The 17,513-nt window shown below is 39.3% G+C and overlaps 1 long non-coding RNA gene across 1 annotated transcript; it reads right to left on the bottom strand.

The window, feature by feature from the left end:
- Positions 1–414: 414 nt before the first annotated feature.
- LOC143862573 (uncharacterized) lies at positions 415–1,391 on the bottom strand. Its single transcript, XR_013240363.1, has 2 exons — positions 903–1,391; positions 415–666 (listed from the first exon to the last, which is right to left on the bottom strand). It is a non-coding gene; the product is annotated as an uncharacterized LOC143862573 (long non-coding RNA).
- Positions 1,392–17,513: the final 16,122 nt, after the last annotated feature.

Here is a 17,513-nt window from a genome sequence, read left to right as displayed (position 1 = left end):
CCCCATCAGGACGCCAGATTGATAGAGCATAGCAAGACCAAGTTCAACTATATGTCTATGCTTTCGCTCTGCTATGCTATTTTGTTCAGGTGTACCAGGACAAAGAGGATTGATGAACAATTCCTCTTTCAGCTAAGTGATCAAGAAACTCTTTTTTGAAAAACTCTCCTCCAACGTCGGATTGAATATTTTTAATTTTCCTATCCAGCTGTCGTTCAACCATGTTTTGAAAAATCACTAAACATCTGAATAGTTCTTATTTTCATTTTAAAGGGTAGAACCAACTGTAGCGAGAGTAATCATCTACAAACAAAGCATAATATCTAAACTTTTGCACCGAGCTAACCGGGCAGGTCCCCAAAGATCACAATGTATTTTATCCAATCGCTTAGTAGATCGATTATGAGATGCAAAGAAAGGAAATTTAACACTTTTACTGAGCTGGCAACTAGTGCATAAATCCAATGTTTTACCAATAACAGAAATAAAGACATTATTCTTAAGAAAATGCAAAACTCCATTATGTGGATGGCCAAGTCTCATATGCCATACGTCTTCAGCCGCATTTTGAAACTGTTGTGAAAAGTGTGCCTCCACTCCGGAGTCAAGTGCGTACAATTGTCATTGTTTACTCCCTGATGCCAATATTCGCCTTGTCCTCTGATCCTTTATTTTAAAACCATTTCCATCAAATTCAAAGAAACAAGGATAGTCAGTCGTTAGCTGAGATACCGAAAGCAAACTTTTCTTAATATCTGGAACAAGTAATACTTCTTTTAAGGGAATGATAGTATTACCATTGACTATTTTTCCCTCACCAATATGGGAGATACGCAAACGATTTCCATTTCCTACCATGACTGAATCAGAACCTCTATATGGGGTTAAGTTGGTGAGATTACCTGGCTTTTCCGTTATATGTGAGTTGGATCCTGTATCAGGGAACCACTCATTGTCTTGTGATTCAGAGAGTTGCATTGCAGCCAAGGCTTTTGGAATATTCTCTGACTGAAAACTGTTATCAAATCTGCCCCAACATTCCAGAGCTTCATGCCCCTTCTTCCTGCAAATCTGGCATACAACAACATTTCCACTTCCTCGATTTTGGAATTGGAGATTAGTACCTTGTTGAGTATTATTTCGTCCAAGGTTCTGATTTTCACGATATTGGGGATTTCCATTTTGAGGAAAGCCCTTGCCCTTTGATGTGAATGATTGCTGTCCCCATTTCTTATTATTGTTGTTCTTATTTCCTCCAACTTTTTGACCTTAGAAGGCCATCGAGTGATTTGTAAGATCACTTTGATGGTTTTTATTACGTATCTCATGACTTTGTAATAAGGGAATGAAGTCAGCACAAGAGGGGATGCGAGGCTTAAGCATAACTGTAGAAAATGTTGGAAAAACTTGTTGAGGGTACTGTTGATGATAGAAACAGAAACTTGTTGCTTCAAGGCGTGATAAATTGTTGGAAAAACTTGTTGAGGGTACTGTTGATGATAGAAAACATAAACTTGTTGCTTCAAGGCGTGATATCACTTTCCTTAAGACAAGATTCGCCCCCACTAGTAGTGTGCAAAGGGGATCCACGAATTGCCTCCAAGATACAATGAAGCCTAGTAGGGAAGCCTTAGTAATGTTTGATGACGCGTAGCACTAGCGGAATCAAACCCGAAATGCCCTTCTGAAATTTCAAGCCTTAGAGAAATCTCTAGATTCTGTTTCTGCAGAAAAACAGTCTAGAACAGTAAACAAAAGAAAAACAGTATGTAGAAATACTTGGGGATTTTTGTAGGAGTGTAGAAGAGAGTGTAAAGTCTGTCAGAATTGCCAATTCGATTTCTCTCTGAAATGACCGAATTCTGCACATTTTATAGACCACCTGATGTCTTTTCAGTGTGAAAAACACCTCTACAGGGCACCTTTTCAGAATGTTTGAAATCTGACCGTTATATCGCACCCATTGATATTGAACGGTCCTGATCGATCCTAGATGTGATTGTTGGTTTGAGTAAAACCTCTCTCCAACCCAGTCATCGATAGATCAACCATCTATAGTGTGGATCGCACCCCCTTGGCACTTGACCGTTGGGGGAAGGGACACAACCCATTTGATCACACCCTTTGACCGTTGGAGTTATGGGCTCGTTGGGCCAACCGTTAGGCCCGAACCGAAGCCCAACCCAACCGGTCCACCTTCATCTTGATCCAACGGTGCAGATCAAATCTGGAAAAATTAAAGGCTCCAATCGCTCCTCGCGACGTTGCATACGTGCGAAGTGCAAAGTGCGCCTAAAAAAGCGCCAATAAAGCGCCCTATTGCCCACGCCGCGTGCGCGCGTGCGCGTGTGCGAACGGTGCGTTGCACCGTCCCGCGGGTCCAACCATGGGTTCAACCCAATGTGCAATCAAACAAGTAATAGAAAAGTGTAGTGCTTTATAAGCTCTTCTCTTTCTTTTCTCTCATCCGTTACAGGACTATCTTTTCAACTACACTTCTACATCCTTTTGTAAAAGCAAATCTTTCCAAGAAAATATTTTCTTTTTCCCAAACGCTTTTGATAAAACATTTTCCAAAACACTAAAATATGCAAAACATATGATTTTGAAAATCCAAAATCACTAACAATCCCCCATCATTTTCAAAATCAAAGAAAATTTTCTAATCAGGCTTGGAAATCTTATGCATAAATGAAGGTATCTCTCGATTTGAACCTTCACTTAGTGAGGACACATCAAAGTTAACCAGAATTGCATAGTAGACGTATCTTTGAACTAGCTATTCTATTTGGTTAACCGGATACGTCTCACACATAAGATTTCACCTCTTTGGGCAATTTCTAAAACCGACACATGTATTGGCCTTGTGTCTATATCTTGGTTTCATGAGCGCTCTAGAGACTAGCCAGGTCTCATAGGAAGCGCCACCACTCCCACACTCACATAGGTAGGCTTATCAAGAGTGCCCCTGTAACTAAAACACTCCAACACTATGTTATAAGCCTATTAAGAGTTTAAATACTCAGCCTTCTCCTTTTAAACATTACAGTACCAAGCACTTTACCTTGGGATGGCAAATAATACAGATTATAGTGCTTGCAATCACTCCATGTGATGTACTTGGACTCATTGAACTCAAGACTTGATGTTTATTCAAGTGTTGAGTTGAGGTTCCATCATTGGTGACTATTGGTTAATGGCTTTAACCCCATCCCTAATGATGTTTTACACACCAGATCTCTTGCAAGAGCTTTAGTGAATGGATCAGCCAAGTTTTGGCTCGATCTCACAAAATCAATAGTTACTACTCCATTAGTAAGTAACTCTCTTATAGCACTATGTCTAAGTCCTATATGTCTGGACTTACCATTATAAACATGATTATATGCCCTTTATAGTGTGGCCTGACTATCACAATGGACATAAATCGATGGCATTGGTTTAGACCATAACGGAATTTCCAATAACAAATTCCGAAGCCATTCCGCCTCTTTACAGCATGCTGCCAGAGCTATAAACTCTGCTTCCATAGTTGAAGTTGTTATGCATGTCTGTTTCTTAGAGGCACATGAGACTGCTCCCCCACCAAGGGTGAAAATCCACCCACTGGTTGAAAAATGGTCTATTCGCTCAGTTATCCAACTAGCATCAGAGTATTTTTCTATTACAGTTGGATATCCACTATAACATAAACCATAGTCTATAGTTTTCTTTAAATATTTTAAAACTCTATAGACTGCATTCCAATGAGAAAAATTAGGATTACTGGTAAACCTACTAAGTTTACCTACAGCTAATGCTATGTCTGGCCTAGTACAAGTCATAGCATACATAAGACTACCAATTACACTAGCATACCCTAGTTGAGAAATAGTCCTGCCAGTATTAAGATACAACTTTATATTTGGGTCAAAAGGTGTTGAAATGGGTGAACATTCAAAATGATTAAACTTTTTGAGAACTTTCTCAATATAATGTGATTGTGTTAGAATAAGACAATTATCCTGTCTTATGATTCTAATACCCAAAATCACATCAGCTTCACCCATATCTTTCATATCAAAGTTTTGAGAAAGAAATAATTTAGTACTTTGAATGCTTTCAATATCAGTACTAAAAATTAACATGTCATCAACATATAAACAAATAACAACACCTTTGCCACCCTTAAATTTACTGTATATACATTTATCTGATTGATATATCTTATAACCATTTGACACTAAGACTTTATCAAATCTTTCATGCCATTGTTTAGGGGCTTGCTTAAGCCCATACAAAGATTTGATAAGCTTACATACTTTATGCTCTTGGCCTGGCAGAATAAATCCCCCAGGTTATTCCATATACACTTCTTCATCAAGTTCACCATTTAAGAATGCGGTTTTAACATCCATCTGGTGAATGTGAAGTTTGTATATGGAAGCAAGGGCAATTAACACTCTAATGGTAGAAATCCTAGCAACAGGTGCATATGTGTCAAAGTAATCAATACCGGGTTTTTGAGTAAACCCTTTGGCAACTAACCTTGCCTTAAACTTTTCTATGGTCCCATCTACTTTGATCTTCTTCTTGAAGATCCATTTACATCCTATAGGTTTAGACACAGGTGGTAGATCAACCAAAATCCAAGTTTTATTACCCATGATAGAATCCATTTCGTCATTAATTGCTTCTTTCCAAAATGTAGTATCTTGTGACTTTATGGCTTCTCCATAGGTTTGAGGGTCACTTTCTATGCTTAAGTTTAACAAGACAGAACCTTGGAGTTTTTCTCTTGTCCCTTCTACCAGGTAGGTTACAAAGTTAGGGCCAAAACTCTTATCCCTTCTATCTCTTGAACTTCTTCTTATTTTACTAGGTTCACCAACTTCTGTTTGTGATTCTAAAGGATGATCTACAGAAGTTGTAGGTTCAATTTCCTTAGGAATTGAAGTGAATCTATTTTCATAGAAAATGGCATCTCTAGACTCAATTATGGTATTGACATCTATGAAATCATTAGGTTCTATAACTAAGAACCTATAGGCCTTACTGTGACTAGCATATCCCAAAAAGATACACTCAATACCCTTTTCACCTAATTTCCTTAACATAGGTTTAGGGACTTTAACTATAGATCTACAACCCCAAACTTTAAGGTAACTTAAGTTTGGTTTTCTTTTCTTCCACAATTCATAAGGGGTTATATTAGATTTCTTACTAGGTACTCTATCTAAAATGTGACAAGCCGTAAGTAAGGCTTCACCCCAAAAACTCTTATTTAAACCAGAATTAACAAGCATAGCATTAATAATTTCAGTAAGTGTCCTATTCTTCCTTTCTGCTACACCATTTTGTTGTGGTGTATAAGGGGCAGAAGTTTCATGGACTATGCCTACTGATTCACAGAAATGAGGAAAGTGATATTCACCACCTCTGACCTCTATCTGATCTGAGACATTTAATGCTTGTTATACATTGGTTTTCGACTTCAGTTTTATAAATCTTAAAATTTTCTAAAACCTCATCTTTATGACTAAGTAGATAAACATAACAGTACTTAGAATAATCATCAATAAATGTAACAAAGTACTTTTTACCTCCCTTTGTGGGAACACTATGTATGTCACATACATCACTATGTATTGAATCTAATAAGTTAGAAGTTCTATCTACTTTAGGGAATGACTTAGTGATTATCTTGGTTTGCATGCATGTTTTACATCTATCTACTAAGTCATTTTCATATTTAGGAATTAAGGTTAACTTAACCATATCATTCATTTTTCTAGTATTTACATGTCCTAAACGATTATGCCATAAAGATAAAGAAGAATCCAAAACATAAGCAAAGACATTCACTTTATTGATATTAAGTTTGAACATCCCTTCATACATATATTCCTTCCCAACAAAAGTACCCCCCTTAGAAAGAATGAACTTGTCAGATTCAAATACAAGTTTGAAGCCATTCTTGTTGAGAATGCTTCCAAACACTAAGTTCTTTCTAACTTCTGGTACATGGTAGACATCGGTTAGAGTGAGTCGCTTGCCGGATGTGAACTCAAGTTCCACCTTGCCCTTGCCTTTGACTTCTGCTGTCGACGAATTTCCCATGTATAACACGCTTCCATCTTCAACTGTTTCATAAGTTGAAAACAGGTTCCTGTCTTTACAGACATGCATCGTCGCACCAGAGTCAATCCACCAATCATTGCCATCTTCAAGCATATTTGCCTCTGAAATCATGGCGACAAAATTTTCTTTGTCTGTTGGTGCACCCGACTTCTTATCCTTAAGAAGTCAGCACTCACTCTTGTAATGGCCTGGTTTGCCACAGTTGAAACAAGCACCCTTTCTTTTCTTATTCTTATTAGTCTTCTTTTCAGGGTGTTTGTTTCTCTTCCAATTGCCTTTTCCTTGTTGGTTTGAATTCTTGACATTTTCCACCAAATGGATCTTAGAGGATACAGTTTCATTTTCTTTCTTGTCTCTGATTCTTGACTCTTCCTCAATCCCGAGGCATTGAGCCAACTCTTCAATAGACATTTCATCTTTCTTGTGTTTTAGACTTTTTCTAAAGTCTTTCCAATTTGGTGGAAGTTTGTCAATAATTGACGGGACAATGAAGGAATCATCAAGAAGGATGCCTTGCAAATGAATTTGTTTAATTACATGTTGTATTTCATGTAATTTATTAATAACAGACTTATCATCTACCATTTTAAAATTTAAAAATTGACTCACAGTGAATTTCTTGCTACTGGCATCTTCTGCCAAGTATTTGGCTTCAAGTGCATTCCAGATTTCACTTGCTGATCCCATGCCTTGATATATGTCAAATAGTGTATCTGACATAGCATTTAGGATGTGCCATTTGCAAATGTAGTCATCTTGTTTCCACTTCATCCTTGCACGAGCCTCCGCCAAAGTTTCATTTTCATTTGCTGACGGCTTTAGAGTAGTGAGAACCTGGACCACTTTGAGTGATGTCAAAATGAAGTGCAACTTCTTCTGCCAGCGCTTGAAATTTCCTTTGTCGAAACGTTCGAGTTTGACAAAGTCTTGGGTCATTTGACGAACCGAATAAAGTGCCATTGAAACAACAGTAGAAAATCTTGTCTTAAGATTGCTTGGAAATCTTATGCATAAATGAAGGTATCTCTCGATTTGAACCTTCACTTAGTGAGGACACATCAAAGTTAACCAGAATTGCATAGTAGACGTATCTTTGAACTAGCTATTCTATTTGGTTAACCGGATACGTCTCACACATAAGATTTCACCTCTTTGGGCAATTTCTAAAACCGACACATGTACTGGCCTTGTGTCTATATCTTGGTTTCATGAGCGCTCTAAAGACTAGCCAGGTCTCATAGGAAGCGGCACCACTCCCACACTCACATAGGTAGGCTTATCAAGAGTGCCCCTGTAACTAAAACACTCAAACACTATGTTATAAGCCTATTAAGAGTTTAAATACTCAGCCTTCTCCTTTTAAACATTACAGGTACCAAGCACTTTACCTTGGGATGGCAAATAATACAGATTATAGTGCTTGCAATCACTCCATATGATGTATTTGGACTCATTGAACTCAAGACTTGATGTTTATTCAAGTGTTGAATTGAGGTTCCATCATTGGTGACTATTGGTTAATGGCTTTAACCCCATCCCTAATGATGTTTTACACACCAGATCTCTTGCAAGAGCTTTAGTAAATGGATCCGCCAAGTTTTGGCTCGATCTCACAAAATCAATAGTTACTACTCCATTAATAAGTAACTCTCTTATAGTACTATGTCTAAGTCCTATATGTCTGGACTTACCATTATAAACATGATTATATGCCCTTGATAGTGTGGCCTGACTATCACAATGGACATAAATCGATGGCATTGGTTTAGACCATAACGGAATTTCCAATAACAAATTCCGAAGCCATTCCGCCTCTTTACAGCATGCTGCCAGAGCTATAAACTCTGCTTCCATAGTTGAAGTTGTTATGCATGTCTGTTTCTTAGAGGCCCAGGAGACTGCTCCCCTACCAAGGGTGAAAATCCACCCACTGGTTGAAAAATGGTCTATTCGCTCAGTTATCCAACTAGCATTAGAGTATCCTTCTATTACAGTTGGATATCCATTATAACATAAACCATAGTCTATAGTTTTCTTTAAATATTTTAAAACTCTATAGACTGCATTCCAATGAGAAGAACTAGAATTACTGGTAAACCTACTAAGTTTACCTACAGCTAATGCTATGTCTGGCCTAGTACAAGTCATAGCATACATAAGACTACCAATTACACTAGCATACCCTAGTTGAGAAATAGTCCTGCCAGTATTAAGATACAACTTTATATTTGGGTCAAAAGATGTTGAAATGGGTGAACATTCAAAATGGTTAAACTTTTTGAGAACTTTCTCAATATAATGTGATTGTGTTAGAATAAGACAATTATCCTGTCTTATGATTCTAATACCCAAAATCACATCAGCTTCACCCATATCTTTCATATCAAAGTTTTGAGAAAGAAATAATTTAGTACTTTGAATGCTTTCAATATCAGTACTAAAAATTAACATGTCATCAACATATAAACAAATAACAACACCTTTGCCACCCTTAAATTTACTGTATATACATTTATCTGATTGATGTATCTTATAACCATTTGACACTAAGACTTTATCAAATCTTTCATGCCATTGTTTAGGGGCTTGCTTAAGCCCATACAAAGATTTGATAAGCTTATATACTTTATGCTCTTGGCCTGGCAGAATAAATCCCTCAGGTTGTTCCATATACACTTCTTCATCAAGTTCACCATTTAAGAATGCAGTTTTAACATCCATCTGGTGAATGTGAAGTTTGTATATGGAAGCAAGGGCAATCAACACTCTAATGGTAGAAATCCTAGCAACAGGTGCATATGTGTCAAAGTAATCAATACCGGGTTTTTGAGTAAACCCTTTGGCAACTAACCTTGTGGTACTCAAGGATCAGACCGAACTCCATCAGCAACTTCGACGACTTCGGGGAAGACCTGGTCCGCCACTTCATGAGCAGCCGCAGGCCAAGAAAAACAACTGCATCCCTGATGACCTTGCGGCAGGAGGATAACGAACCTCTCAAAGCCTTCATCAGCCGCTTCAACAGGGAGGCACTCCAAGTGCCAAATCTAGACCCCTCGGCCGCTACGAACACGCTTCTCGCAGGTGCTAGATCAAACGATTTCCGCAGAGCAGTGGCCCACCGGAATCCTCACTCCCTAGCAGACCTAATGGCCGGGGCAGAGGAATACATATTAGTGGAAGAGACACTGGCTGCTCTGGACTCGAGTCGGAGGAGAACCTCTGATGACAAGAATTAAGACAGGTACCCCGCTAAGCAGCGCAGGGATGATAAGGTTGGCAGGAGAGACGAGTCCCCCAGAAAAGGGAGGAAAACTTCACCCCTCTCAACACCTCTCGAAGACATATACGGGCTGCCATCAGCGGAGAAGAGTTCATAAAGTGGCCAATCCCAATGATCTCCAAGGGAAACAGGAGAGACAAGTCGAAGTACTGCCGGTTCCACAGGGACCACGACCATGATACAGACGACTGCTGGCAGCTGAAGGAGGAGATCGAGCAGTTGATCAGCAGGGGCTACTTGAAAAAATATGTCCGAGATGACACCCGCAGAAGTGACCCCAAGGAGAAAGGTCCCCAGGGCCGAAGCCCTCGGCGGTCTCAACCGCCCCCAGCCCGAAGACAATCTCCTCCGCCGCCTAGTCCACCACCAGAGGCACACCGTTCCCAACCAAGGGTAGTCATTGGCACAATCATGGGCGGTCCGGCAGCTGGAGGCACCTCATCCGCTGCTCGGAAAGCGTACGCACGCCGAGTCAATGTCGTGCACGCATGCAGCAAGAAGATGAAGACCAAGAATGAGATCTCATTCTCGGATGCGGATCTCGACGGCCTGATACTACCACACGACGACGCCCTAGTCCTAACAATGCTCGTCGCAAACTGGGAGCTGAAGAAAGTCCTGGTAGACAATGGGAGCTCCGCCGACACCTTATACTATCACGCCTTTGAAAGGATGATGATAGGTGACGACCGCTTAAGGCCGACGAACTCAGATCTCTTTGGCTTCTCAGGAGAGGTAGTCAAGGTTGAGGTACAAATCGAGCTTCCTGTCATCGTCGGAGAGCCACCCTGCCAAGCCTTCGCCATGGTCAACTTTCTAGTAGTGAGGGCCACTTCGGTCTATAACGCTATTTTAGGACGGCCTGGCCAGAACCTGATCCGCGCCGTCGCTTCTGCTTATCACCAGAAGATGATGTTTATTACGCCAAACGGCGTTGGGGAAGTGAGGGGAGACCAGCCGCAATCTAGGGAGTGTTATGCAATGGCACTCAAGGGCAAAAACGCGACGGAGTCATTGCCAATCGAGCTACTCAACCTGAGGGACGAAGCTCAGAGAGCTCAGTCAGCCGAGGACCTCGTCTCCATCCCCTTGTGCAAAAATGATGATGAGAAGGTGGTTCAGATCGGCTCCTCTCTAGACGACGACACCCGGCGCGGCCTCACCCAGTTTCTTCAGGAAAACGCAGATGTCTTCGCATGGGCCCCCGCGGACATGCCCGGTATTAACCTGGAGGTCAGCACGCACAGACTAGGTGTTGACCCAACTTGCAAGCCGGTAAAGCAGAAAAGAAGACACTTCACCCTCGAAAGGCGGCAGGCGATCAGAGAAGAGGTGGAGAGGCTCCTAAGGGCTGACTTCATTCGGAAAATCCAGTACCCGGACTGGTTGGCAAACGTAGTCCTGGTGAAAAAGGCAAATGGGAAATGGAGAACCTGCGTCGACTTCACTGATCTGAATAAAGCCCGTCCCAAGGACAGCTACCCGCTCCCAAAGATCGATCAACTCATCGACGCCACTGCAGGTCACGAATTACTGAGCTTCATGGACGCCTTCTCCGGATATAATCAGATCAGAATGTATGAGTCAGACATCCCGAAGACCTCCTTTGTAACGGACCAGGGGACCTACTGCTACCGCGTCATGCCCTTCGGCCTGAAAAATGCCGGGGCCACGTATCAGAGGCTCGTAAACAAGCTCTTCCGGAATCAGATCGGCCGCAACATGGAAGTCTATGTCGACGACATGCTGGTCAAAACCCGAAGCGCGCAAGATCATGTCTCCGATCTGGAAGAGACATTTCAAGTCCTGAGAGACAATAAGATGAAGCTCAATCCCACCAAGTGCATCTTTGGTGTTAGCTCGGGAAAGTTCCTAGGGTTTATGGTTAGCCAGAGGGTGTGGACCCCGATCCGAGAGAGGGGCGGCGGTGAGGGACGAGCCCCCACGCGCTAACAGTCTCTATGGATCATCCACGTGAATGGAGAGCTCTACCAAGGAACTCTCGAAAGAAAATGCCCCTCACAGCATGAGTGGCGATACAAAGGTGAGATACCTCTCGATTCGGGGACTAGCCCAGATTCGAGGCGTACCTTAAACAAAGAAGAGTCGCCATCCAAGGAAAAAGGCAAATGGGCCCTGGATCCCATACTATGCTCTGTTACAACGGATAACCAGAGATTATAAAAGAAGGGTTCGTGCCCGATTACAAATTTGGAAGGTCTAAAGAGCACCTCATCCGCCCAAGTGTAAACACCTGGTCTCTTATGCCATTTATTTAATGATTTTGAAGAGTTTTGAGCAAAAGTCATATGAAATGAGAATCAATATCTCCGAGAAGACGTCTATCTAATCATGCATGTCTCGGAGATGAATTACAATCACACATAAAAGAAATGAAATAAGTGTCGCCTAAGCAAAACTAGGTTATAAGTGACATGCCTAATGGGTGTCTAAGTTCTGATGAACAAACACATGCATGACACACCAAAAAAGTATAAGGTCTGCGCAATAAAGTAAGAAAAAAAAACTGCAAAACATAGAAAATGACTCGATACCATATAACCCTAAGACTCTAATCTATACCTAGGCCCGAGTCTTTAGATGATCTGATGTTCATCCAAAGAAGCCTACGTATCCCCGCCTCCACGAGAATCAAGGCAACGTAGTTCTTCGCACCTATTCTAAGCTATGATGCCTAAGACATCTAGACCTCTATCCTAGACTTGATCTAAAAGACCGGACTAGCTCTTAAAGCTTCTTATGTGATTATTTAAATTCCAATGAATTGTAGATTTTAGGACACCCTATATGTCCTAACTAAATGCAGGTTAGCCCTAAGCTAATGCAGGTGGTTCCTATAATCTAATGTGTAGCTAGGCTGTATATCCTAAGGAAAACAGTAGGATCTATCGCATCTTAGACCTAGTCATCAATTGGCGATGTGGATCGCCAACTGACCGGACGGAGGCGTAAAACTCCTAGCTAGGACTCACTCCTAACTCTAACACAAGCAAATGAAATATACAACAAACAAACAACGAACGAGGGAGTAACTCCCGACTCAAAAACTCTCTAACTAGAACAACTTCCTAACTCTAAAGGAAGATCCTTTCGAAGAAAACAATATTTTGAAAGATTTTTGGTATTTTTTCTTAAAATGGGTAAATGATTTATTTACAAAGGTTTGGCTGGACTTGGGATGTGGATCCCAAGATGCACTACGTACCCTGTTGAAAGGGATCAAGCCAACGTAGTTCGGACAAGATTTCCTAACTACTCCTAATGACTCAAGATTTTTGAGATTTTTGGTTTTTTAGATGTTTTTGTTGTTTTTAAGTATTTTTGACTCAAAGGGGGGACAAATCCTATCATCATAAGGAGAGGACAGACTCCTGATATCCCGCAAAGGTTGGACAGCATCCTATGCTTTGCGGGGGAAAAGAACAGAAACACAGCTCTGCAAGGGTTGGACAGCATCCTATACCTTGCAAGAGTGGATAGAAAAACATGATACGATGAGAGGTTGGATAAAATCCTAACCCCTATGATGATAGAACTGACTCCTGAAAGAAAGACAGACTCTCTAGCTAAGGACAGACTCCTAGGCTAAGGACTGACTCTGAAAATAAGATTCTAAGAAGGAGGTGCTAATGAGACAAAGCCTGTCTCCTAAAAGAAAAAGAGATAAAGAAGGGTGCTAGTGAGACTATCAGGCTAGGATAAAACTCACAAGTAATAAGGGAAGACCTTGTGCATATTTAGCAAAGGTAAAACATCCAGCCGGGCCGGACAGCTACCTAGCCCTAGGGTGCAACAAATGTGCAACCCAATACCCATAAGGGTAAGGGGTATGTTGCCAAGCCGAGTAGGATGTTCTCCCGAAACCAAATGATGCACAAAGATGAGGATGTTAATAGAATGAGACTGGGCAAGTCTCCTAGACATATAGGTAAGATAGAGAAAAAAAATGCGAACAAGTAAAAAGAGACCTTGTGCCTATTTGGTTTAGGTAAAACACCCAGCCGGGCCGGACAGCTACCTAGCCCTAGGGTGCAACAAATGTGCAACCCAATACCCATAAGGGTAAGGGGTATGTTGCCAACCCGAGTAGGATGTTCTCCCAAAACCAAATGATGCACAAAGAGGAGGTTTAGCAAGAAAATGAGACTAGGTAAGTCTCTTAGACACAGAGGTAGGATAGAGAAAATACTAACAAGGAAAAAGAGACCTTGTGCATATTTGGCAAAGGTAAAACACCCAGCCGGGCCGGACAGCTACCTAGCCCTAGGGTGCAACAAATGTGCAACCCAATACCCATAAGGGTAAGGGGTATGTTGCCAAGCCGGGTAGGGTGTTCTCTCAAAACCAAACAACGCACAAAAAGGAGGGTTTAAGACCTATGAGACTAGAGGTAATCTTCTAGAGGTTAACTCAGGTTGATTCATTAATGAGACAATGCCTGTCTCCAAAGATTAGGATCTAAAAGACTAGGCAAGTCTTTTGAGAAAATAGAATGCTATTTGGACTGTGCAAGTCCCCTAGAGATGGGCTTAGGCTAGCGCCTTCATCGCCCTTTCAACGAGAGGGAATTCTAATATCAAAGAATCTTAACAGAAATCTATAAGACTGTGTTAGTCTATCAAAAAGAGAAGAAAAGGCTATCAGATAATCGCAAATTTTATTCTAAAAATAAATCAATTGCCAAGCAAAGAAAAATATACAATCTAATAGCAATCGTAAAATGATAAATAACATTAATTAGTCCAGACCAGCCGCTGGATAGCCTAATAAAGTAAAAACAACATCAAACACTTCAAAACCATCCACAAACCCCAATACGGGGACTCCAATGAAATCAGATGATGCCAAAGTAATCATCTGATATCATATACACATGATAATATTTCTAATCCCGCCTTGAGATCAGACAGTACTCATGTCGATAATATCGAATAGAGTAGTCATCTGATCTCCTTCTTCCTATTAAACAATTTATTTAAATAAAATAAAGCAGCAAGTAGTAAACTAATCAGTGGACAGCAATTATGTGCTAGTGAAACAACCAATGGGCAGCAATTTATGCAAAATAAGAGGTAGCAAGTAATGAACCATTAATAGACAGCAGCTATATGCTAGTGAAAAAGATCAAAGGGCAGCAGTTTATGCAAAATAAGAGGCAGCAAGTAATGAACCATTAATGGACAGCAGCTATATGCTAGTGAAAAAGATCAAAGGGCAGCAGTTTATGCAAAATAAGAGGCAGCAAGTAATGAACCATTAATAGATAGCAGCTATATGCTAGTGAAAAAGATCAAAGGGCAGCAGTTTATGCAAAATAAGAGGCAGCAAGTAATGAACCATTAATGGACAGCAGCTATATGCTAGTGAAAAAGATCAAAGGGCAGCAGTTTATGCAAAATAAGAGGCAGCAAGTAATGAACCATTAATGGACAGCAGCTATATGCTAGTGAAAAAGATCAAAGGGCAGCAGTTTATGCAAAATAAGAGGCAGCAAGTAATGAACCATTAATGGACAGCAGCTATATGCTAGTGAAAAAGATCAAAGGGCAGCAGTTTATGCAAAATAAGAGGCTTGGGCTATCGCCTTCATCGCCCGCAATGATAGAGGCAATTTTCTAAAAGACCCAAGTTAATCTTTAACAAGTATAAATAAGAAAAATCAATGAGACTAAATAAGCTCCTAGAAACAACAAAAAATATATGAAAGAATAAGAAAAAGAAACAAATTATGTAAGATCATTTTCTAAATTACATCTCATAACCAAATGAAAATCCATATGGGCAATCATATGCCTCAATAAAAGACATCCAAACAAAATAGAGTAAATATATCACAAAAAAAAAACCATTATAATATCAAATGTTAAAGTCCGTAGTAGCTTCCAAAGGAAATCCCTATGGACAGTTACATATTCCAACTCACACACAAATCCATACCAATATTTAAGCAACAACATGAGAGCTGCAATAAATTTCTAATTATAATAAACTAAGTGAGCATTTCCTCATTCCATACACACATAGGTAGGCATCCAAACAAATTCAGTTTCTATGATATCAAAACATGACAGTTCAAGGATTTTCAATCAAAATGTGCAATTATAATGACTTTGCTAGAATTCTCTACCAAATGTAAAGACAGGTTCTCATTTATCATATTTTTGCTTTTACTTGTTCGCAAACTTCGACTTAGAAGAAAACAATTTGAGTTTTAAAGGACAAAGAAAAATTCACTATGATGAATACCGAATAGTAAAAGAATTCCAGCACAAAGATGGAAATGAGATTTGCTAGGAAATTTCATGAAAAATCATTTCATGGCATATTTTATCCTTTAGTGTTTTACAAATTGCCAAAATTTAAATAATCCTTGTGAAATATATATAGGCCAAAAGAAAAGACAAGTTAAACTAGTGTAACTAATTAAGCCTGAATAAAAGCCTCTATTAAGCTAAAATAAGCGAATGAACAAGTAATATTCTTCATAAACCAACACAATGTAAAATACACATTTGAATATATCTGATCAAAAGCAGCCAACAGCTCAGGTCTACTACAATTTTTAGAATGGGAAGAAATTTAAATAACTTATTAAAGTGAAAACAATTAGATAGTTTAATGTGACCGTTGAAAAACAGGGGCTGAAATTTTCAACCCATACATGAACTAATTTCCATTCACACACTACTATATGAAGCTTGGAACTGTTATGGTTAAAAGGGATTAATAAGATACTCTTATACTACCATGAAGTCAAAACTAAAGTAATAAAAAAAACAAAATCTGTTGAAATGAATCAAACAAAATGATTTTATGCAATTTTCAAACAAGGCTACTGTAAAATAATTTATAAAAAAAATATATATATAGAAAAGGCAAACTGAACCTGACATAACCTGTTACACTAATTGAAATTAAATAGTAAAGATTAATCAAAACTATATTTTAGTGACTTTTTCAACTAATCACTCTTCTTTACTTTGAATATTCACATAAACACTGTCACATACATACACACTCTTAGATTCACACACAATCGCAAACACATAGCACAGTTCATGATGTTATCAGTAAAAAAAAAATATGTTCTAAATTCTAACGTGTGTTCGATCAATAAAATAAATTATTCAAATATTTTCATCATATATATTGCAGATCAACACTTTTTCATTTATGAAAATCAAATCCGAAGGAAATTTTTTCCATGATGTAGAGTAGTACAAATTTTGTGAACATAATAATCATACACTCGTTTATAAATAACAGAGTTCATCACACAGAACTTCTTTCTTTCTTTTTTTTAGAAAAACAAATCGAAGAAAAATGAAATCAAACAAAATAAGAGTGAGGATATCAACATTAGGAATTAAGATAAACAGAAGAAATCATGAAAAGCTCAAGGTAATCAATGACAAAAAATAAAATAAAATATGAAATTTCAGGAAATAACGAGACATCTAGAGTGTAAGCAATGAGAGGAACAAAATGAAGAAACTAGAAAGAGGAATGAAATGACTTACCTTGTCTTCGTACTCGGCCTAGCACTGCAAGTTGCAAGAATTACTTGAGATCTCCTTTTAAATCCTTATTCTCTTGCCAATTGTTTAGAGCTTCGAAAAAAATCACTTCCTTTTTTCTGTAATTTTATTCTCCTCAACTCCCTTTTGCTTTAACCTCTTTTAAACAAATCTTAACAAAAATCATCTCAATGAGAAAACTACTTCACAAGCTAAGATGGATCTAGAGTTTAGAAAGGATAAAACAAAGATTCCAAGGCTTCTTCGAACTAATCTGAAGTAACAATAAGGATCTGTAGCTTATAAAGGAAGAAAGCAAAGAAAATTTCTCGGCTGGAGTTCTGATCGGAGTTCCTGCAAGGATGATCGGAGAAGACAAAGTGCTAGGGTTTGATCGAAGGTTTGGAGTGAAAATCTAAATTTCTAGGCTGTAGATCTAGGGTTTAGTAGTCTAGAAGAATGAAAAGAATATACAGATCGGTGGCTTAGGGCCTTAGATCTAGGTTTTTCAAAGGTTGATGATGAATTTAGGGTTTGAACGGAGATGATCTCAAAGATCTGTTGAAAGAGAT

This window comes from Tasmannia lanceolata, unplaced genomic scaffold (genome assembly GCF_043159265.1).
Source record: "Tasmannia lanceolata isolate RefF3 unplaced genomic scaffold, GAP_Taslan_0.1 ptg000037l, whole genome shotgun sequence".
Lineage (NCBI taxonomy): Eukaryota > Viridiplantae > Streptophyta > Magnoliopsida > Canellales > Winteraceae > Tasmannia > Tasmannia lanceolata.
The sequence above is the reverse complement of the archived record's forward strand: the minus strand, read 5'-3'. Positions and strand labels throughout refer to the sequence as shown.